The following is a 21,314-nucleotide window of genomic DNA, read 5'->3' on the forward strand; positions in this document are numbered from 1 at the left end:
TCCCTTCAGTGCTCTCAAGTACAGAGAAGCAAATTCTAAGAAAAAAAAGGAACGAAACAAGAACTCTTCTTGAGTCACTCTAACTGAGCATGATTGACAAAACGTGCATGAAATCATACTATTCCTTCAGATAAATTCTTAAGTTTCCACGTTTATATTTAAAGTCATGAGGTCACCAGTTATAGGCAGTTCCAAGAACACATAACATATTTTCCAATCTGAATACCTTTTTTGGTATTGCCCTTCTAAAACCTTGACAACTGGAATAACAACGTCATTCGAACTGAGTGACAGCTGGACATAGGGAAGAAGGGAGGGTGCGTTAGAGTGGAGGCCTGTTAGAACTGAATGGAATACTTTGCTGTCATTGACGTAGAGCAGGGAGATGATACACTTCTGCAGATGAAAAAAAACTTTACAAAAACTGTCTTGAGCCTGTCTACTTGTATGTCCCACCTCCTGAAATGCAGAAAAAAGTTCTGTTTAACACCAACATAAATGGGCTTCCTGAAGTGATGCAAATTACTTTGAAACTGCTGAGTGCTGTTATGCCACACTGTACAGAAGACCTTCACCAACCCTTCCCGACAGCTTATTGTTTTACATTTCAGCAAACATGTCTTGTCTTGGATTACCAAGTGCCTCATAAATGTAGTTAATATACAAAGGGTCACATTTTGCTTTTGGATGAGTACTGGAGTTACAGTTTCATTAAGAACCAGAGGACAGCAAGTAGTGTGCTTTTTGCACATTTAGATGGGCACACATTTTGCTTTTGGTAAATTCTAGGGAGCTAAGAAAGAAATTGCCAGTGATAAAGATCAAGAACCAAAGCCCTACTGTTCACATACTATTAATAATAATAATAATTTCTTTCACAAGTTCATATATGAATCATAACAGCTTCCATAAGTGCCCTGTAGTAACAGGATAAAATATCTTCCTGTTGGCAAGCTGACTACTCACATTTGAGTTCAGTATACCCTTGTAAATTTACTTCTCTGTCTATGCCTGCATTCTGAAATGGTCATAACTCCTTACCCCTATCTCTATGGATGCATTTTTCCTAGCATGCTAAAATGGCCCAGAAGAGAACTAGTGTTCTAATCTGAGACAGCTTGTCTTGCCTGCTCATTGTCTTCCGGGACCTCCATCAGGACTGTGCTGGCTGGGTCCTTTAGTGAAAGATACCTGAAGGAGGGGAATATCTGGTGAACATGTAGTAGGACATAAATGGATTAAGTGTTATTGCTCCTATAAGTGCAAAGGAATCTCCTTATCAGTTTTCAGTTGCAGTACATAATTCAACTCAGTATCTGTGGAAGTGCAGTGATTTCAATTACAGCATGAAGTGATGTACTGCACTCAAACTACTGTCTTGCATGCAATGGATAGGATTTATACTTCTCATATTTAAAATGCTTTTGTGTGTGTGTATGTGTGTGTGTGAGAAATTGACACTGCCATAAAAATAACGTTTTGTTTTGGAGTGATGAGCAAAGAGTGGAACTGAACTCGGAGTGACCTCTGAATGTGGCTGGTCACCCCCACGCTGCACCCAGAGGCTTTTCCTTGGGAACAGCCACACTCAGAAATCTCACTGGGTTGAGAGTCACCCCATCCTGACTTGCAGGAGTGGAGGTGTCCTTTACAGTGCATCTCCTCATTGTTGTAGAGGGTGCCCAGACAATGAACTAATTGTATAGCTTGAGATAACCAACGTTAAATTGATAAACCTGACTTCCGAAGTATAAAGCTGTAGGCTTATTTTAAACCATGCCTGTTTTCTGTTGTTGATCAGTCATGTCGCAGCAGCAACCCTTAAATTTCAAAATAATAATTTAATTTATAGGAAAGTCTGTATTACAGCCATATTTAGCTGTATCTTAGGGGAGAAATAGTAAATAAATCAATGATTAGCTTAGACAGTTTAATTAAGGCAGTAGATACTAAAATCTGCTGTTATAACCTGCAACTTGATGAACAGCTCCTGGGCATGGCCAAGATGCGCTGCATGATGCAAAGTGATGCGTGTCTTAGGTGCTCTGTGGGAATTACTGGGATCAAATGAATTTAGCCAGTGTCTTCAAGTCTGCTCCCAATGTGTCAAAGCAGGCTGGTTTGGTGTAACTTAAAAGCCATAGTTAACCTCCTTGAACTTCTGGGATTTCAGAAATGTGTGATTAACAGTGAAGCAGGCCAGAGCAGTATTTTTTCATGTCATTCAGATGCATCTTAGTAGGTTTTGACTTACCACTGGGGTTTATGGTTCGGAGTCCCTGATAAGAAAGGCTCCGTGTACTGATAGTGCTCGATGTAATTCCATCTCTAGCTGTGTTTAAGCACAAAGTTCAGTGATATAGGAATGGTGGTTATGTCCAAGGGAGCTGATGTAATCAAATTCAACAAAGCAGGTTCAGATTTGGAAACTGCTAGATTCCCAGCCAGTGCAGTGTCCACAAAGCGGAGAGAAACTTCTAGACATATTTATGCACAGTGTTGAACTTTTTTCTCAAATGCATGTAAAAAATTACGTATCCAGCACCAAAAGCCAGTCCTGAAATTTTGATGTGAATTATTACTCATTTTTTTCAGGATAATTCCAGAAAGGATAATTTATATTGGTAGGTGTAAGATAATGTGAAGTATAAAAGGGGAGGAAAGATTTCTCTCCAAGGCTTCACTTGTATGGTATCAACTAACAGGCAGAAGAAGAAAGAATGATTCAGAAACTGTGGTGTACCAGACAACTGCAGAAGTCTTCTTCACACCATGAAAGATAAAATGGAAACATTTTAGAGAAAGAAAAAAGAAAACAGCACGGGGTTTTTATTTTAATTTTAATTGCCTTTTTTGGAACCTTAGGTTATAAGGCTTCTTGTGTTTTCAAACCTTTCACCAGAAACATGTAGCCTAGAAACTTTCTTTTCAACACATAATTGCACAACAGGGGCCTTAAGGACATACTATGCAACTTGCAAGAAAATAACTGGATTTGGCACCATAGCCAAGGCAGACACATACATCATTATTCCAAGTAAGCACAGGGCTGGTTGTGTCAATAACATTTGGAGCCCAGCTATATTATTTTTACTTGCCTTTTAAACACTGTGGGCGCTGAGCAGAAAGGAGGTGGGATAAGGAGACAAGACAGCTGTGAAATCAGCTTTCTTAGTGATAGCCTGCTGCCAAGCTGGGAGACAGCACAGTCCCCAGCGTGAGCTATGGGATGTAGACAGGGGCTGAGCACAGGCTGCGGGGTGCCAGGACGTGGCAGAGAGAGTGCGAATATGTACATAAGGATGCTGAAAAATACCCCATGAAGTATTTGGGAAGGGAATTTGAATGTCAGTTTGGCCTAGAGTTATAAGCAATAGCCGAATGTGCCATCAGTCAATGCACCCATCTGTTCACATGGTAATGCATAACCATCCAGTTAAAGCAATCGTGCACAATAGCCACCCCAAAGTTTCATTTTCATTCCTCAGGCTTATGGACAGGTTTGTGTGGAACATAAGCGACAGTACAGATACAATAGTTATTGATGAGTAAGTGCATTTTTTGAAAATGTGAATTAATTTCTTCCCTTCCCCGTGTTATGTTTTCCTGTTTGTGGTTCTGCGGTACTAGCTTTACTCAGGGCCTAAAATAAATTATAAGGAAAAATATTCTTCTTGTACCGTGAGCCTGCCTGGAAGCAGAAATAGAAATTTACTGCAACATTGTTGCTGCACGTTCAAGGGCCAGGAGAGAGCAAAGGGACACCTGAACTACAAGGCACTTGCGGAAGACCTTGCAAATATCAAGTTTAATAATACATGAATTTAAGAGGCTGAACACAGATAAAAAATGGCAACTTTTCTGTCTTCTCTTCTTTCTCATCCTTTCAGGATAAAACAAATGCTCACTCCCAAAATCTAAGAAAACGAACATTTTCTACCATGTTATAAACTGTAAACAGACACATTATTAAAATTTCATATTGAGCAAGCATTAGATATGGGGAGTGTAACGTCATCCAAGATAGCAGAAGTTTGTGAGGGTCATGGACAAACAATTAATTCAATATTGTTTGTAATATTTTTCTACTATGTACAAGTGCAAAATTAAAAAAAAAAACCACAACATTTAAGCATAAATTTTACAGTCAGTAAAATGTAATTAGTAACTCAAACACCAGTATCTTCTGTCAAAAAGCAGCATGCTTTTGTGAAAGTATTTTATTAAATAATCCCATTGATTGAAAAACAAAACAAAACAAATAGGTAAAAATAAATAATAATTAAAACAAAGAAACAAACAACAAAAAAAACAATGAAAAGGTTCTGAAGGGTTCTGTTCACAGTTGCTTTTTTTTTTTTTTTTTGCTGACCCTAACTGCCCTAGAAGTTTATCTCAATGAAGTGAGCGTTAGGCTGATTTCTTTTTTTCTCTCCTAAGCTTTGAATGCACTTGGAGAAGTGTGCTAGAGTTTGTCGGGGACTTGCTTGTCCTCGGGCCTGATGTGCACGGCTCGGGGGCAAGGTGCAGAGCCTGTGCAGGGCTGATAGGACTTGGGGAGTCGGTGTCAATAGGGAGAACTGCTTATTCAAAATGAGCTCTCAGGAATACTTCTGCAGTTAGTTTAAATGTTATTTTGGGAAATAGTCCTTTCACTAAGTTCACCTGAACCATGAGATAGATGCATTTTGGAAGGATAAATCAGATATTTTCAATCTACTTGAACACTGTCATTTAAAAATTAAACGCAAAGGTTTGTGCACATCCATAGCAGGATGTATAGAAAGGGGACAATGATCAAATTAGTTCACTCCAGAAAGTGAAATTTTACAAACTGGAATTTTGAAAACCTTCGAACATCAGCTAGGGAAATAACTAGATTATATTTAATAATGGAAATAATTTGATGGCTTAATTAGAACAGAATATCCTACTGTATCTGCATGCTGTTTTATACTATGTATCGTCCAGGGCTCTGCTCTAGGAAGTTCAACTTTCTGTGGTTTTGGCACGGTTGGCAGAGTTGCCTGCAAGCACTGAACATTTTTCAAGAGCAGAATTTTAAGTACATTGGCCATTTCTGGAGAAGAGCTAGTGACTTCGGGTCATGTACACGGCTAAATTTCAGCTAAGCAGTTTAATTAAACACATAAGCTATCAAACATTTGCAGGGAATCCAGCAAATGCATTTCTATTATAAGTATTAAATACTTGTATTTATGTGTCAATGACACAATATTTTTAGGACAGATATTTAAGATGCTTGTAATGACAAATTCGATCTACATTTAAAAGACAATTCTGCATGTGAGTGCAAGAACCACAGAAACAAAGAAAACAATAAAATCTACCTTTGTCGTATACATTTCTTTCAAGACAGTGCCATCATGGGTAATTATTACATTTATTGTATCATAATACCTGGGAGTCTGAGTCAGGTTTGGAAAGCCTGGACAAATTGCGTTCTGTGACTTGTGAAATGAAATTGGATGCTGCGTATTGGAAATGTGGTGGCTGAAATACTCCTAGATACTGTCATTCCTTTCTGTTTTATAATTAATCTGCCTGACACCTGGAAAATTCCATTACTGCAGAAATACTTTGATGTGTAACTGACAGACTGAAACTCGTCCCTACAGAGTCAATAGCACGATCAGGCTTAGGCTGTGTATTTTTACAATGGACTAGTTCAACCACGAAGGCCAAGCTTCTTTTCTGTGGTAGCCTTTGATAAGTTTTAGGAGTTCAGAAAGGGCAACTCATGAGTTGAATGCACTGAGGTGATATTTAAAGGTGGCTCTTCAATATGAGACAGCATGGTGTGAGCTGTTTGAAGTGGTGTTTGCATTACGCTTTAACTGTTGAATCTGTTACCTGTTAAATATCCAGTGCAAGCAAACAGGAATGCTGCTTATTCACAAAGCATCTTGAAGAGGCCTGTTCATTTGCTCATTGTTGACTGTAGGCTGAAAAATCCCATAGCATAACTTAGCATAACTTCTTCCAAGTTGATTAGTTTACATACTGAGCCGCTGAACTCTGTAAACTGAATTAACAGTAACGTACAGCAAGACAGTATGGTCAGTAGCTTGATTTTGTTTTGTTTTCAGTTCAAGTGGCACAACATTCTTCTGCAGCCATAAGGGCTCCATTTTTTTTCCAGGAACTCCTTAGTTAGGCAGTGTTTTGGAAAACAGTATTGCTTCCCTTCTACTGAAAGGAAAGAGGTTGCAACATTGCATGGCAGATAATGCATGACCCATGATAACAGTCAATGCAAAAAAATATTTCTAAGAATTCTACTGGTGCTGTTTTCAATCTCTACCATTTAGTGAAAGTAAGAAACTTTCTGGAAGGTAGTGCCTTAGGGTCACAGAAGAGAGAAATGTTCTTAAAAGACATTACTAGGAATTGCCCTGCAATTGTGTCCTGCTGGAACCCTTGGGTCTCCATCTGCTCCTGGCCCTGGCTGCTCAGAGAAAGACTTGCTGGACTGGCTGCACTGCAGAGCACAAACTAGCCTCTGCTTCAGTCCCATAACTCAGAAGAGAAATGTGTCTTTCACAAGCTGTAAGTGCCCCAGATGTTATTTCAAATACGGAAAAGCTTCCTCTTCCTCGCTTGCTACCTGTTTTTATCTTATACCATAACTACTAATATTAAGTGAAATACCATTGATACAGAGGTATAGCACAGGACATGTGGTAGAACTTAAACACACAGACGTTTCTGAGTAGCCAAGTAACTAAGTAATGTACCATCCTGTACATCAGAAGCGAGGACATTTATTAGCAAGCTTTTCTCATTGCCTGCCCACCACAGATTGTGTTCAATTTACATTTCACAATCTTTCAGAAAACCTGATAAGGATGATGATGACGACAATTTTTAAACCTTTGCAGTGTTTCCTTTACAACTGCAAATACTGGCAAGTGCATGGACCCTTCAATGCAGACCTGATGGCACCACGGAAACTACAGACCCAGGCCTTTCCTCAGAAAAGCATCAGTCAGGTTATCAGGGTCAGCATCCATTAAAAAGAAATGAAGTCAAGGTTCATCTTCAAAAGATGTCTGACAATGAATCATATTTTCATAGGCTTACAAAGGTTGTCTAGTAAATCCATAACTGTTACTTGCTATATTTGGTTCCTATAAGGCAGATGAAATGCAGTTTCTTGATAATGCATGAATTCTGCTTTGCTGCTCAGTAGGTTTTGATTCCATCCTCACACTTCCTGATTTTTGACTTGTTCAAACACATCAGCTCTGCCTGCTAAATCTGCCTGTGCCACTTTGTCCTGGTGAGCAAACCAGCAGTTCAAAGCCATTTCTCTGTAGCCAGCGTTTCTTCTCATGTGGTGGTCCTTTTTGCTGTCTGATCCTGAGCAAACGCAGGGTAGGATTTTGTCCAGAGAACAGTCCACTTAGATTCTTGGAGCAAACTTGACTTCCTTAAGCTTAAGTTTTCTAAAGAGAAAAGGAGGATCCAATTCCCCCTGCAATTCTTCAGCATCCTGTCCTTGCTCTTCCACTGTGCTTGCCTTCAGGCCCTTTCATTGGAAAGGCGTAGAAAGTGCTCTTCTGCAAAGTGGTGTAAAAGCTGCATATGCACAACTAAGGTAAAGGAAAGAAAGTAAAAATTATATCTAATTTTGCTTAGGGATCAGTCCCGGGGAAAAGAAATGAGAAAATAGCAGACATTGCATTCACAGCTGATATGAGTCTTTAATGGATTTTCTCCCGGGAATTTTTCAATTACATTTCAATTCATACACGCTTCTAGCATCTGCAGCATCCCATGGCAAGGAATTCCAGCTCACAATAGGGACAGTTATAAGGACAGTTATTTTGAATCTGCTCTCTGCTAATTTTTGCTAGATGCTTCCTCATAACTGTTTTGGAAGATTCAATGCCTGGGCATTCCTGCTTTGCTCCCCCCATGCCACTTGTGGTGACCAGCTCTTTGTAGCACATTCCTTGAGCTTTTCCAGAGTGGGGGCTCCTTGTCTGTGTAAATATTCCTTCTGCAGCAGCAGATCCATGACTTTCAGCAGCAGCTGTCTTGCCAAAGGGGCAAGAGGGGGATTGCTGAAGAAGACAGTCCACAACAAAATTCCAGCCAAGGGAAGGGTTTTGAGATTCTGTGCAAAAATCTTGACACCTGATTCTTCAATACATATGCTCATCAAACCTCCAGTTTAAAGTTGCATCAGTTCAGGGGCAGTGTTCTTATTTTATTTTCCAGTTTGAGAGATAACTGGCAAAAGTGACATAGTCTGTCAAAAAAAAAAAAAAAAGGTCTGCTAAAGCACACAGTCCTCAAAATGGCTTAAAAAATCAATTTTGGTGGAAAATTTGCAGAAAAAAAAATCAATCCAAACGTAATGACTTCATGAAGTTAAATACTCTGAGGATTTCATATGCGAGTACCAACTGAGCCTTAGTTACAGCTATGCTCTGGTACTGTTAACAAAAATTGTTGAGGAGAAAATACTGCCGCAACTTCTTAATATTTTTATTAAACTAGAACCTAATTTAAAAATATATACAGCTTCTTTGCAAAATTAGATTGCAAATTTGTGTTTTGTAAGGCTGGAAATTTCTCTCCATTAAAATTAGTGCCACTAGGCATTTTGGCTACTGAGGTGGCTTTAGAAATTTCAGATGTCTTTTTCTAATAATAAATTTTTAGCAATATTTAGCTGAAAAATGCTTACAGTCTTATAACTAACTACAGTAATACGAATAAACTATATTAAAAAGATGCAAAAGGAAACCAGAGAAATAAAATAACACCACTGCGAAGTATTAAACATCTTGATTTCACAGCAAAGTAATAGCTCTTCCAATTCCTGATGCTTTTATAATGCTAAGTACTTTTTTCACTCTAAGTCCAGTGTACTGGGTATTTAAATTTTATAGTGTCAATAAAATATTTTAAAATTTGCTTTATTTTCATTCTGCCATGGCACAATCTCAGCACATTGTCTGGTGCTCAAACACTGGTGGATAAGTGGGTTCTTTGCTCCTAAAGCAAGATCATTTACAATTAAAATAAATTGAAGAGCTAAGGCAAAAAAGAGTTAAATATTTTGGGATCATGTGGGTTTGTCTTTTTTTTTTTCTTCACAATGATGTTTTCATACAAATCAGTGCTGGAGCAGTGAGGCCAGGAACTTGTGCTCCATCCTGCAGAACAGCTGGAGCCATATGCTGCCCATTGCGCTGGGTAAGCCTCGCGTTGCTGACCCAGCGGCTCACTGACAGCTTGTGAACACGCAGTATCAAATACTACTTTTAGCTCGTTAATCAGTTTCTTTCAGCACCTCTTCAGTCAGTTTTGTATTGCTAGAAAAAGTAGGCTGCCTGGCAAGCTGATTTGTCCAATGCTTTACCAACGTGCTTCAAGCATAATTCGGTGATTTATGGAACAGCCCTCTATTTAAAGTTGAGTGAGTGACCAAAATATAAAACAGAAAGCATTGCAGTGATGCAAGCAGTTGTCATGGAAACTTGCTCAGGCCAGCAACTATTATTTTCCACCATATCTTTCAAAAATCATAAATATCTGGTGTCGTGAACAGTAAATACTTGAGTGCTGCTCTTAAGAAAGCATCTGGCATTTTTCTTTGTCATGGCGAGCTTTCTGAATGTTTGGAGCTCAGTTCTCTAATGGTGGCTGGGAAGGGGTTGTTGAAGTCAGCTTGGTCTTTATGAAGCCCTAAAACTGCTTTGTTGAACGTGTCTTTTGCTGTAGTTACAGCAATTTGTAAAACTTGCAAATTGGAGCCTATGGTATATTTTCTAAGGAAAATCAGAAGTACCAATTTTTATTGGATTTATGACAAGTTAAAAAGTGTACGTGGGCTTTGAATTAAAAAGCGACAACAGAAAACTGGTATCGTGAAGACTCTGACTGTATTTATGCCTCAGTTGTCACTGTGCAGCTAAATGTTATGGAGAGTCAGAAATACGGTGTATAATTTGATATTTAGGAACTGCTTGTGCTAAACGTGCCTGTGTTCAGGTGGAGAGCCTCTTATTTACTGGCTGTTTCCAAAGGCCCTGATAAATACGGTTTTCCCAATTCCGTGCTCAAAGCACTGCCAGTGAACTTTCCCGCATAATCAAAGTGGTGACCTCCAGCACGTCTTTTACATGTTTCTAACCCACTTCAGAGTGCAGTTTCCTAGTTGGCTGTAGTATAGAAGATCCCATGACCTTGAATGGGACGCGTGATGCACTGAGGTACACCTTCTGTTCACTGGCAGTGTGAAGGGGCAGTAGGATGGATTCATGGTTCCTCTGTTTTTGAAGCTTTCTCCTTTCCTCTATCCTGCCTGGAGTCACAAACCTGTTTCTCTTAGATCCAGTGGGGTCACTAGGCAAGAGTAAGTTTGTTTTGTGCAATAGTAGCCTCACCTGAACTCAGGGCCTTGATCTAATAGAAATGTTCTGTATTTGACTATTGGGTGCTGGCACAAATTAAATCCCTGTCTAATTCTACCCATTTTCACTTCTTTAATTTCCCAACCACCCGTATACAACAATATTGACCAAAACACCCTCTTTGAATGTGCTGGCCAGCTTAGTGTGATTGCCAACACGCAGAGTCCACATTGTGCCACTGTGCCTAAGTTACAAACCAGCAATTCTCCTATCGGGAGCACAGAACAAACACAGGAAAATGATCAACAGGAGAGAAAAAGTAAAGAATAAATCAACTTTCATAAAGCCTATGCTTCCTGGCAAAGGCAGACTGCGAGAATGTTCCAGAGCACTGCCCTAAAACAACTGATGAGAGAGAGGGCACATTCTGAAGGCACAAAAGTTGCTGTGTGAACGCAAGCAGAATTACGCGTACACTGTCACCTTAATCTGGTTGTACCCTGAACTGTTGGCAAAGTTGCAGGGCAGGATACTTAAGTTTGACCACTTTCCATGAAAATGCCTTGTAAATTGAGCATTATGAAATATTTATTGTGGTTTTTATCAATTTGCACAGATCCCAAGGAAGCCTCTGTCACCTCATTATGGCCATTTCTAATAGCAAATATTTCAGAGAGCAGCTCCATTTCTTCTACCTCCTCCAGTCCCCCAGGAGCTCTTTTGTGGGTCACTGGTTGACATTGTTTTTTTTTGTTTGTTTGTTTGTTTTTTTTTGAATGTCACACAGAAAGTATGCCAGGCATGGGGTAAGAGAAATGGGTGTTTGTCACTGCTGAAGGATACATATCCCAAGCATCCTTCTGACGTATTTTTATAGATAACTGCATATGTTGCTCATTCAAAAGTTGTTTTCAGGATAAACCTGGAAACCAGGGAATGTTAATTCTTCTGAATTTAAACTGAAGCTCACTGAATCACAGTTAGGACAGCCTGTTGAGGGATGCTGCTATTTTTTTAAGCTGGTAAAAACAAAATAAACTATCCAATAAACAACTGCATGCTAGGAATTTCAAGATAGCTGATGATGTTTGTATCTTCATTACCCCTGGGATGACATCATTCAGTTAAATACAAAGCTGAGCTCATGAAAGGGAGCATAAGGAGTTTTCCATATCATCCTTTATTGTGTGCTCACATCTGGGTCAGCACTAAATTAAAAACAAGATCATCGTGTCATGGCTCTTGACAAAGGAAGCCTATTGTGCACATACTATTCTGGTTATCTAATGGAAAAGGGTTGGAGTTGATGGGTTGTTTTATTCCCCACAGCCCATACAGCTGTCTCAGGACTTCAATACCATCAGATACTACACCCAAAGGTTTGTCTTATTAATATACTCGATATGAATAATGATAGCATCATACTAAAAACAAATTAATACAATTTTGAAAAGCAGTAACCCTCATGCTTCATGATATAAATTGTCTTGGGAAGAAGGTGGTTGTTCATTGTCAAATTTCTTGCACCTTTCTCTATAATAACATGAGAGTTTTATCAGCTCACATATTATTAAAAAATATTTTCAGAACTAAGCATTCTTCCTCACCGCTTCTTGGATTGCTCTGTCAGATAGTAAGTGTTATCTTGAAAGAAAAAACTAACTGAAGGTTTACAGTCCATGATTCATGCTCTACAGTGTGACAGAAAACTGAGATACAACTTGGCCAACGATTCCAGAACGAGTTGTGTAACTTTTGGCTCAAAGAAAATGTTTTTCCCTTCCTCACTTGCATAATAAATAAAAGATCAAGAAGTGAAGAAATGCAAATAATGTTATCGATGAGAGTAATGAGACCCCGAAACAGCTTCTGGGAGATCTGGTGTTTTCTTCGTCTTAGAGGGCTATTAATTACAGAGTGATGTCTGTCTATGGTACAGTCTTAAATTCAGCTGCAGTCTGTTGAGCTCTGTTCAGGAATTACTGGATGAGATATAATGACCTTGACTGGGCTGGGGTTTGAGTGTAGGATCTGAACAGTCTTTCCTATTTTTAACATTTCTGAAGCAATATGTGCCCAAAGGAGGTTTACATATTAACAGAATTACCACTGGAGATGTTTCTCAACCAGGGAGAGGTAACCCTTAAATGGAGGAATAAAGGTAATTGGCAGTGGAAGAGGGAGGCATCATAATGTTTTTCATTCTAAAGCAGAAAAATCTCACCCTCCTACATCCTCCCACCATATCTCTCAAGGTTAAGTATTTTCTGTAGCCCTCTGAAATGAAATGTGGCAGCTTCATCACTTTTATCAGTTGCATATAAGCTTATTATTTCTTTTCTAGTAAATATTTGGACACAGGGTCACCAGAAAACTTGACTTTGAAAAAGTTCAGTTAACAGAAGAGATACACAAATATTGCCCTAGAGGACAGCCCCCAAGAAAATAACAGGGACAGGAGCCAGAGTCTTTACATTCTTCCTGGCATGTTTGTTCACAGTCTTAATTTATTTAAACCTAATGGGATTCAGGAATGATTCCAGTGCTTTTGTCTCAGTTATCTCAATCAGATAATCCTTCCACATACCTATAACCCCATTTGAAAGTGATTTTCTAATTAATTTTCTAAAATAAATGTACTTAATTTCCACACCATTTACTCCACATCCCTGTTGTCTAACCAAGTAAAAAATATAACTTGAGTTTAGATAATCTTGCCTCTCATTGTAAGTATTTCTTTTCCTGATCTTCTGAGGGAGGTTTTTTATTTGTCTTGTCTTCATAAATCTTCCCATTTGCTCTTCAGATTAACCTTGCTGGTTTTCAGCACAGGGGAGCATAAAATAACAACTCATCTGTTGTACCAGGAGCTGGAAGCACCTGCCAGTATAGAGATATTGCAGGGATCTGTCCCTTTGTTTAACATTAGCATTCAAGGACTAAGTAGACTGCATAATATGAAATGATTTGTATGCACAAGCAGAATAAGCTTTGCTTGGATTTTCTTCTGTTAAGCAGTTTTCTAATTTGCATATTAATATTACATTAATTAACAGAAGGTTACTGCCCACCAAACCTGTCATTAAGAGTTAAGTTTTCTCGTCTGATAGACGTCTCCTTTTCCCAGGTCTCCTAGCACAGATACATCTGGAACACACAGCAATCTTCGGAAAGGCTGAATAAAGCTAGAGATGTTCATTACCAAGGTAAGGCACAGCTGTCAATTCAGCTTCTTACAGATGCTGCCAAGGTGTCCCAGCACTTGAGCTTCTCCCTGTCTATAATTCCACTACGGCACTGCTCCACTCTTTGAAAAGCATTGTATTTTCTCTGTTATTGAGCTGTGCGCACACGTGCAGCTCCATATAACTGGCATTTAAATTAGAACTGTTTGCCCTGGGAGGAAGGGGAATCTCCATCCTCCAAGACATTCACACCTTGAAGAGGCATAGCCCTGGGCAACACGTCCTGACTGTGAAGCCAGATCTAATGGTGAGGCTGGTCCTGCTTCAGGCTGGGGCAGGGTGGTGGGGATGGTGAGGCTGAACCAGAGATATACAGAGCAGCGATTTTCTAGCGGTGACACTCCTGTATTTGTTCTGGGCAGATGGATCTCACTGTTACGAAATGAACCGCCGTTGTTTGAAAAAGATGTATTTTCTTCTGGGTAGTCTTCTCTTTGAAACGCCTTATTTGTGTTCTGCAAGAAAGGCCTTTCCCAGCTTTTAGGGAGCCTGGATTCACTGCAAGCAATTCCATGTACTACTTTTTAGAAAGTATATTGTTGGCAGGAGATTCACAATAGCTTGTATTTACCAAATATCTGATGAACTCTGTATCTGAATGCCGAAGAGTTTTTCCCACTCTTTTCAACTTTGCACTTTCTGTGTTATTAGTTATGAGTAGACATAACATATTTACAGATGCTGTCTTCTAGGAAATTTGCAACAACAAACAGACCCCTGCTCTCCCCTGCCCTTGTCCTCAGATGCCTTAGTTCATATTAGAAATATTTCCTTTTCCCTGAAGCACATACGTTTTCCATCCACCGTTACAGCCAATGAACGAATTTCCCCCTCCCACTCTCAGAGTGGTTTTGAGTATTTGCGTTAAACAGATATAAAATGTTTTGGATAAAAGCAGAATATGTTCTGCTTTTCTTTAGATGCTCCAAATGTTTCTGCAGAAATTATGGATTAATCTGCATGCAGAGAAAGGCCAAAAATAATTTTTATGTTGGAATTAGTTGTGTATGCATGTGCATTTAATATAGAATATTATATTAAACAAACAGAGGCGCTTTACCTTAAAGTTGATGAAGGCAATATACAATCATTAAGGAAACAATTTTTTTATTTTTCATTACTTCTGAGAAGTCATTTTATTGCCAAAATTATTTCCACAACTTCTTAGATACTGCATTTTTCTTAATTTATGTTCTTAAAACTGTGATGCTTTAAATAATTTAACTTCTTCATTTAACATATTTTTTTTTAAATAATAATGATTCTGATCGATTATGATGCCTTTTTAATGTAAACATAAATACATCATCTAAGTCTAGCCATTTTCTAGCTATTTTCAGGAACATTTGCTGGTTAAGTAGTTAAAAATTGTTTTAAAGGACTCAGAAATGAAATAATTTTATGAATATGACAGGGACGTAGCTCATAAAACTGAGGAGTAATTAAGAGTATGGCACTGTACTTTGCTGATGTTACTGTCCCTGAAGCAACAAGAGTTGCTATGAAAAATGCTTTGGCCAGAGTCCCATCCACAATGGGATGACCAATATAAACATATACAATGTTTTTTTAAAGTATCACTATTTTTTCTACTTTTTTTTTTTTTTTTTTCTGCTGAAGTCTGAGGAATATTCTGAACTGAAATTCACATCTCTTAACTTTCCTATTCTGTAATTTCATGACGGGCAGTGCTGCTCTACACCTCGTCGGGTAAAAACGTCACCACTCGAAGTGTTAGCAGAAAACTTACTTTCATCTTCCAAGCTGTGAGTTGACGTAAAATGTAAACCATGTCCTTTGTTGTAGAGTAGTGTGGAAACTCTCATCTTCCTGGTCAAGGTGCTCAGCTCTTCTTGTGCACTATCCCTTGGAGTGTGACTTGTGCAGCCTCCAGAGGGAACTCTGACTGCTGCACGCTCGGGAAGGCCCCTCTGCTCCTCGGGAACCTGCTACCTCAGTTTTCTGGAGATGCCTGGTCAGTGGCTTAGTTAGTTGTGGCTTTTGGCTTCTCTTCTGCCATCTATCACGACTTCCTGGGTGGTCCAGCTCAGTGAATGCATCTGTCTGTAAAATAACCATTCGGGTAGAAACAAACTGTAATGCTTGAGAAAAGTGTGCTTTTGCATACAGATTGTTTAAAAATCAACATCTTTAGTATTTCCTACTGCCTTCCTATAATGTTTTTTTTTCCTTTTTTTTTTTTTTTCCTGCTGGAAGAGGGTGTTGCACCAATAAAAACTATGACAAAAGGCTTGTACTATACCCATCCCTTGTACTTTTGATGAGTTTTATGAAGATCCAGGGTCTTCAGCTGTGTTCAGAAGCAGGGCCTTACTGGGGAGAAGCTAAGAAAATATCCAGTATTTTATTGGCACTTTCCAGAGCAGCACAAGCTCCCTCCTCACAGTGCAGGGAACTGCAGGGATACTTTATATTCAGTTCAGTGCCGCCTCCATCCCACAGCTGCTCACAATAAAAGCACTGGCTGATGCCTACCTTCTGAAGCTATGTGAGGCAAAGTTGAGGCTGAAATGCAGGACCTCCCTTTTCTCCAGCCTGATTTGTGTTGTCTGTCACCCTTTATTTTAAGATTTGGGTTTATGAAATTCAAAGGGAAGAATCAGAAATGCTGCTAGTTAAATTAAGCAATGGAACATCTTGTGTTTATTTTTAGTTGGAAAAAGTGGATTTTCTTTTCCGTATGCTGAAGTTCTGCTGTCAGAGTCCTGCTGGTAATGTGCATGTTTTTGCAAACTTTGTGAACAAGTAAATGTTGTCCATGCATAGATGGACCTTTGGCTTAGCTTCTGACCCTTTCGTGGTTATTTTTGGCAAGAAAGTTCCATAGAATAATAAGCAGCAGGACCGAAATGTAGTTTAACTGCAGATGGGATAGTGGGGAGCCATGCTTTGGTTGATAAAGCTCTCTCAGAAGGCTTTTCCCAAGGGAGGCCCTTCTTTTCTCGAGGCTGCACTTCACTGTCTGTCACCTCCTGGAAGCTGAACCCAAGAGGCAGCTCTGCTGCACCTTTGAACCTCTGTCTGTCAAAGCCAGCAGGCTCACAGCATTTCTTTTAGCCTCCTCCATGAGTGACACCTGCCAGCTACTGAAGGCAATGACATGCTGTTTTTCAGCATCCCACAACTCTGCTCGGTGCCTCTAAGCCAAAACATACATTTGCTCAGAATCACAGATGCCTCCTATCTTTATTAAACAGTTATTTCAGCCCACGATGAAGTCTGCAGTCCCAGAAGACCTGGAAAGAAGTTTTGTGAAATGTTAGATAGGAATAGCCCAGTACAGAGAAATATCTAATGCACATAGCTGATCTTTGGCCTGCTTACTTTCCTCTCTCTGGGAGAATAATATCTGAACATAAACACTGTGTGTTGGTGCTCCCTGCCCATGGCAGGGGGTGGAATTAGACGGTTTTTAAGGTCCCTTCCAACCCAAACCACTCTATGATTCTGTGACTCCTTGCCAGCTGCAAATGCCCTCCTTAAGATGAATTCATCATGAGCTTTCTGTACTACGGAAATGTTGGACATAGATGTTATGATAGAACTTGAGATATCTGTCACGTACACATCAGCTCTGAGCCCTTTGCCCAAGTTATCCATACTGGGAAAGTAGCACCTTTATGGGATGATTCCTAAAGACGTCTAAAATATTGAATGAATTGCCATTTAGGAAAGCCTATTTGTCCCCTCTGTTGCTGAAGGGGGTCTAGACAGCTAGCCAGATGTTGGTATTTGTTTGTTAGCTTTGAAGTAAGGACCAGCTGAATGGGATTTCACTGTGGAGATATGCCAGTTGTTACTGGCAGAATTAGGCACCCAATAATTTAACCTTCTTTTAAATTTGGTCTGTTACAGTCCTATAGGTCTGTTATAATCCTATAGGCTGTATATTTAAAACATCTTTTCATGTCAGAAAAAGCATTATCACATGTGGAAATGAAATGTTCATTAGCTCAGTGACTGAGAAAAAAATCCCAGTTTAGATTTTAGTGATGTATTTCCAGCATCAACAACTGTATTTAATCTCCACTGCATCTCATTTTTACAGGTTAAGTGACAGGCTAGGCTTGAGAAATAGATGCCAAGCCAGTGATTAGTTGTACTGTATTCTTCTTTTGCCCTAAAATCCTACAAAATATAGGAATTTTATCAATTTTCAAAAAAGCAACTCTTCTATTACTGCTTCTATTTAATACGATGTGTTCAAAATTTAGCTGCCAACCCACAATACTGTAAACGTCTTTGAAAACTGTGTTAGTGAAGGTACTTTTTAATACGATGACAGTTTATTTTGGTTCTCCTGTTTCTTTAATTATAACTTTTATTCAGCCCAACTTTTGATGGTAACATGATAACACCTCTGACAATATAAAGCTGATCTACATTTTTTTTCAGTTCTTTACCATGTTATTAGTATGCAAAGCTGCCTATTTTCACTCTTTCAATACAAGACACATTTTGTAGATTAGCTAACAAGGCCTGTAGAGAATTGTAGAGAAATAGCCCTGAAGTTGCTGAGAATGTGATTAAAGGGAATTAATTCTGGATAAAATGCAGGTTTAAATCCTGAGACCTTAAGTTCTCTCCATCTTACCTGGTGCAGCAGTGTGCAAGTATCACTCATTAATGACATAGATTTGGGTTTCTGCACTATTTCCATCATTTTTATCTTGGCACTTTATTTTAATTATTATTATATTTTAATTTTATTATAAAAGGCTGATGTCCAGATCATGTTAAAGGAATGAAGGTGATAAATATTCCTCCTTGTTTATTGACATTGATGTATCTGTTTCTGATAGATTTATAGGAGAGGTGAGAGGAAGGGAAAGTGGAATAAAGCTATCCACATAAATTTTTTATGATTCTACAATAGCAAGTATATAATGAATCTTGTGAAATAATCTGTTATGTTCCCAGCCTATAACTACCCAAAGCCACAGGTTTCTGCCCACGCAAGACATTTTTGCCACTTTGAAAGTTATATAACTTCAGGTCAGGTCATGCTATTCATTAACCAGTATCCAAATCTGCAAGCAGTTCTGTGGATTTTAAAAGAGTAATGTCTGTTGTGGGGTACTACTGAAATGATAAAGAAAGGTTTCATACAGCCAACTACTTGCAATGATTTCATTGGAAAAAAATAAAAAAAAAAGAAAAAAAGTGGTGAACTTCTCTGGGTAATTTCCACTCATTGGCCATACTCTATGACAAACATTACCCAGTAATGGTGATTTTAGTGACAGATTTTGAAATTAAAGTGTTGAACCTGAACTTCAGTCTCTGTTGTAAGGAAATCATCATCCCCATTACAGGTTTCTCTGCATATGCCTATGTAAAGGACAGAAATTTTGGGACTCGAGTGGCACGGAATCATGTGCTCTTCACTTTAGCACTGAATGGCAGAGCTTTCCTTGGAGAGCATTTGTTGTGCCTGTCCCATCCCACGTGTCCTACACCCCTGATCACCAATAGCTAACCCCTAGCACACCACAGAGAGTACAGTGCTTTTCTCTGCCAGCCTCAGCTTCAATACGGATTTCCCATCAGGAAGCCTGGAGGGTCTCCCAGGATGCTCCCTGCAAACTATGGGCTGTCAATTACTGCCCCTAGTGCTCTGAATTGCCCAGCCTGCAGGCAGCGGACCTCCAGCCAGAAACATTCATATGTCTCAAGGTTAACACCTGTGAGAGGGACATGTTTTTATCCTGTGCCTTGCAGCTGTTATTTATTCTGTATAACTAGGGATTTAGAGTGAATAATCCTTGCTGTTAGCCTAACGACACGTCATACTGGTGTGAGAGCTGGGAAAGGGGAAGAGAATAAGAAATATCCTGGGCCCTTCTTTAATTATATTCCTGCTCTTACCTGCTTTTCATCCATTAATCTCCAAGCAATTCACAAAATAGGCCGGTATTACCACTCCATTTCCACGTCTCCCAGTGGCAAAGCAGTGCTATGAGTAGATGCACTCTCTCTACGACCCAGGCAGCTACCGCGTGGCAGTATTGTGAAAAGGTCTTCTTAGTCTGCAACTTTTTTCTCAGTGTTTGGTAGTACATGCAGATTCTTGTTTGTTTGTTTGTTTTAAACTCAGATGTTCCTTTAAGTTAGAGTAAATAAAGAGCAAGGCAGTAGAGTTCCCATATAAAAAAAATAAAAGGGCGTTGTTCTATCCTTAAAACTGTTTGCTTCTCCCCTCCTTCCTCTCTCCTGAACTTAAAATATCCAGCTATAATTAAACATCCTCCTTTTAAATTAGGGAACTGTATCCACACGACTGTAGAGGGCAAGAGGTAAAGCCAGGATGGGAGAGCGTATCTTCCTCCAAGCTCTGCAGTGGGAACGACCATATTGCCTTTGCTCCAATCTCTTCAGTCAGTTTTCCACCAGGATACTGAGCTATTTGGACACATGAGCATATATGCTAAACTCATTTTAATGTATTCTGTAAAATTTACATATGTACAATTAAAGAAGTCTTCACTATTTTGGACCTTCTTTTATGCCCCATATTCACTGTCCATCTCCTTCTTGATCTTCCCTAAATCCCCTGCTCTTTTCTCTTGAGGCTGCATATGATGATAGGGTTCAGAAATCCCCCGATGTGCTGGAAGAAGCAGCAGCTGCCTTCAGCTCTCCTTGCAAGTACATGTAAAGGAGGGTCTGTACAGTGGGGCTGCTGGACTTCCAGGTCTGTGCTTCATAGCTGCCTCGCAGTGTAATAACACTCGGCCTTCAGTGCCTTCTGTCTGTGGCTGTGTTTCTGTGAGACATGAAAAAACAGCCTGTGAGATATTTACAATGTACAAATACAACTGCATCCATGCATTCCTATTCATGCAAACAAGCAAATAAATAAGATGGGTGAAAATAAACACAATAAACTATGAAAAGGTACAAAAATGTATAGAAATGTACAGAAAATTTATTTTCACTTGCTTATAAATGAGTATGCTCATGATGCTGGTGCTGCACAAGGCAAGTGATAGTTGTGCAGTTTTTGTTGTTGTTATTTTTTTTCCCAAAAAATATTTTTTCTTATAGGAAGAGGTTGACAAACGTTCTTTTGGGGCAGGCTGTGAGAAACACTCCGTAACCAATAACTTAGGCTCAGGCGAGGATCTCAGTGAAGTAGTAATTTATTCGCGATTGCAATGGCGGGCGTCCCACAAGCAGGAGCGCACCTACTGGTTCCAAAACACAGTTTATATACTTTTTGATGACAGGACCCTCCCCTGTTTCCCCACTGAGTGGGTAATCCAGGTTCACAATCTATCTGATGCTTCACAGACAATGCATGGCCTTCCGTTGCCGGCCTGTTAAATTTCAAATTTCTTTTGACTTTTTTACTGTTTGAAGTGGTAATGTTTCTTCACTTATCTGAACACTGTGATTTTCACCTAATTGTTCTAAGGAGTCTGGTTGTCTGCATTTTACAAGGTTGCCTGCTAAGTTTTCTTATCACTGCAAGCATATCTCAATACTCCATTCCTTACCTTTAAACAATGTAGCTCTGCAAAAACAATATTTTTATTCCCACAAGGCTTTGAAGAATTCCAGCTCCAGGTTCTGCGGCAAGCCCAAGAGTACTGTTAATACTTGGTTCTATTGCCTTTCTTTGAGGAAGTGTCCTAATTTCAGAGCACGCAAAACC

General features: G+C 39.3%; 1 protein-coding gene across 3 annotated transcripts in view; it reads left to right on the plus strand.

The window, feature by feature from the left end:
* IL12B (interleukin 12B) overlaps positions 1-21,314 on the plus strand; it is a gene marked incomplete at its 3' end in the record, with an annotated part of 149,763 nt that overhangs the window by 13,179 nt on the left and 115,270 nt on the right. For 2 of the 3 annotated variants that reach the window (XR_013939524.1, XR_013939526.1), the window contains one exon: positions 13,519-13,597. Of the gene's footprint in view, positions 1-11,720; positions 11,771-13,518; positions 13,598-21,314 lie in introns of all 3 variants that reach the window. The other variant, XR_013939525.1, reaches the window with a different exon arrangement.

Source organism: Anser brachyrhynchus (genome assembly GCF_964034855.1).
Source record: "Anser brachyrhynchus genome assembly, chromosome: 14".
NCBI classification, from domain to species: Eukaryota; Metazoa; Chordata; class Aves; order Anseriformes; family Anatidae; genus Anser; species Anser brachyrhynchus.